The 3073-nt window shown below is 44.5% G+C and overlaps 1 pseudogene; it reads left to right on the top strand.

Moving 5' to 3' along the window:
• Positions 1-522: 522 nt before the first annotated feature.
• LOC126163497 (5S ribosomal RNA) lies at positions 523-640 on the top strand (annotated as a pseudogene).
• The last annotated feature ends 2433 nt before the right edge of the window (positions 641-3073 follow it).

Raw genomic sequence — 3073 nt, 5'->3', positions numbered from 1 at the left:
CTTTCAATTATTTACATAGACGGAATATACTTCCACGAATACTTGAACTCTATGCCTACTCTCTTCCTCGGTGGCGATAGCATCTTCGAGCAGTATAATTGACCGTGTTACAAGGCCAGAATCGTCCTACAGTGGTCTCAGAAGCACGATAGTGACTTTAAGTTTATATCGTGGCCACCAGATCCATGTGATCTGAACTCAGTGTGATATATCTGGGCGGTATCTTGCGCCCGCAGACCAGTAGCCCATATTTCACAGTACTTGCGTCACAAGTACATACACATGTGGTGTCACATACTTCCGGAAAGCTACCAAAGACTTGCCGAATCCCTGCCACGCAGAACTGCAACTGTAATGTGTTCTGAGTAGCGCCAATACGATATTAAGTATATTTTATTGGCTTATCAGTGTATCAAATGAACTATATGGCACCGGAGACCTTTTGAAGTCTTATACGTATCTGATGTATAAAGGTGTAGACTTAAGCGACGAATGAAAATTCGCACCAAGGCTAGGAATCAAGGCAACGGCCATGCTGCAGTGGATACACTGGTTCACATCAGATCACCGAAGTTAAGTGCTGTCGGGCGTGGCCGGCAGTTGGATGGGTGACCATCGGGGCCGCCATGTGCTGTTGCCATTTTTCGGGGTGCACTCAGCCTCGTGACGCCAATTGAGGAGCTACTCGACCGAATAGTAGCGGCTCCGGTCACAGAAACCCATCGTAACGACCAGGAGAGCGCTGTGCTGCCCACACAACTCCCATCCGCATCCTCATTGAGGATGACACGGCGGTCGGATGGTCCCGATGGGCCACTTGTGGCCTGAAGTGCTTTGTGCTAGGAATCAAACGGGGGTGTCCTTCTAGGCAGATACGCTAACCTCTACGCCACCCTAGCACATCTGCGCAAACTAACCTAGCGGGTTTCCCTCCTCGATCCAAATTCCCATTCCAAATTCCCAGTTGTGCAAAGCCATTGTGCCAGGGTGGCGTAGTGGTTATCGTATCTGCCTAGGACACCCGCGTTTGATTCCCAGCCTTGGTACAAATTTGCATTTGTCGCTTCGGTCTGTACAATACATAACAGATGTTTGAGACAAAAAAATGGCTCTGAGCACTATGGGACTTAACATCTTATTTATTTATTTATTTATGCATTTATTTTACCTGGCAAGATTAGGGCCTTCAGGCCCTCTATTACACATAACCAAGCATACTCAGATTCAACAAGTTTCAGTTTCTACAGAACATAAAGGACATATAACATGTTATACAGTATTAATGTTACAGAAAAAAATTAGAGATTATAAAAGTAGTACAATGATAATTATAACAATCAAAAAATAATTATAATAATCAAGAATAATAATAATAGTAATGACTATGTATAGGAAAGTAAACATTTTTTCTTTTATGAATGTCAGTCCTATTGCTAGTTGGGAATTTTCTCGTTATATTCTTGCAGCTTGTGAGTTATTCTCATCAAGCAGAGACATAAGACGATAGAATGGGGTGAAGGAGATATAGAAGAGGTAGATAGGTTAGAGGAAGAGAAATAGAATGGTAAAATTCGAAGCTATGATGGAGAGGAGAAAGAAAAAGATGAGAGGGGCACGACAATGGTGGCTATACCGTCCCTAATATGTAAGTCTTGAGTTCCCTCTTGAATGTTAAGTGGTTCTGGATAAGACGCAGATCACAGGGGAGCGCGTTCCATAGTCGTGTGGCTGAGATGGAGAATGACACAGAGAAAGATTTTGTGTTATGTAAAGGTACAGCCAAGATGCTAGACGTATCCGATCTGGTATTGCGCTTGTGGAATGATGATAGGTGTTTAATGTGAGAAGATAAGTATTGGGGGTACCAATGGCTAAGAAATCGATGAAGTAAGCACATCGTGTGGAGATCGCGTGCCTTATGTGGGCGTATCCAACCTAGCTGGGAGTATGAAGGACTGATATGATCATACAACCGTATATTGCATATGTATCTAACGCAAGGATTCATCACTAGCTCGAGGCATCTCGAATTTTCACTATTTGTGCCGTGTTGAACTACATCACAGTAGTAAAGATTAGGCAAGACTAGTGTTTGGAGTAATTTTTGTTTAACATGGGTTGGAAATATTTTTCTAAATTTTTGAATTTCATGTAGGGAGGAGAGCGATTTCCGGCAAGATGTGACTGTTTGTTCTTCCCAGTTTAGGTGTTCATCCAAGATTATTCCAAGGTCTTTTACTGTTTTTTGGTATGGTAGTTGGGTCTTAGGTCATCAGTCCCCTAGAACTTAGAACTACTTAAACCTAACTAACCTAAGGACATCACACACATCCATGCCCGAGGCAGGATTCGAACCTGCGACCGTAGCGGTCGCGCGGTTCCAGACTGAAGCGCCTAGAACCGCTCGGCCACTTCGGCCGGCGATGTTTGAGACATCAAAAGGTCTCTGAAACTATATAGTTTCATTTAATTAAAGCGCCTATCGTCGGGTTTCAGTCAGGAGCCCCCTTTCGTTCGATGCTAAGATACTATGTCAAAACAGTTGAAGAGCTACTGCAGTATTTGTTAAGAGTTAAGTGGGGTGCCGGCCGCGGTGGCAGTGCGGTTCTAGGCGCTCCAGTCCGGAGCCGCGCTGCTGCTACGGTCGCAGATTCGAATCCTGCCTCGGGCATGGGTGTGTGTGATGTCCTTAGGTTAGTTAGGTTTAAGTAGTTCTAAGTTCTGGGGGACTGATGACCACAGCAGTTGAGTCCCATAGTGCTTAGAGCCATTTGAACCATTTGAGCCAAGTTAAGTGAGAATAGCACGTGGTCTGAGGCGTGAATGGGAATATGGACTGAGGACCGAGGCGTGCTAGAGCAGTCCGTGCAGTTGTGCAAAACTACTTTGCGAATGTGGCGTAGTGGTTAGAACATCTGCCTAGTGAACGGAACACCTGGGTTCGAATCCCGACCGTGGTACAAATTCTCATTTGTCGCTTCAGTCTCCACTTATACAGGGTGTTTCAAAAATGACCGGTATATTTGAAACGGCAATAAAAACTAAACGAGCAGCGATAGAAATACACCGTTTG

Source organism: Schistocerca cancellata, chromosome 2, assembly GCF_023864275.1.
Source record: "Schistocerca cancellata isolate TAMUIC-IGC-003103 chromosome 2, iqSchCanc2.1, whole genome shotgun sequence".
Taxonomy (NCBI): Eukaryota; Metazoa; Arthropoda; class Insecta; order Orthoptera; family Acrididae; genus Schistocerca; species Schistocerca cancellata.
The sequence above is the reverse complement of the archived record's forward strand: the minus strand, read 5'-3'. Positions and strand labels throughout refer to the sequence as shown.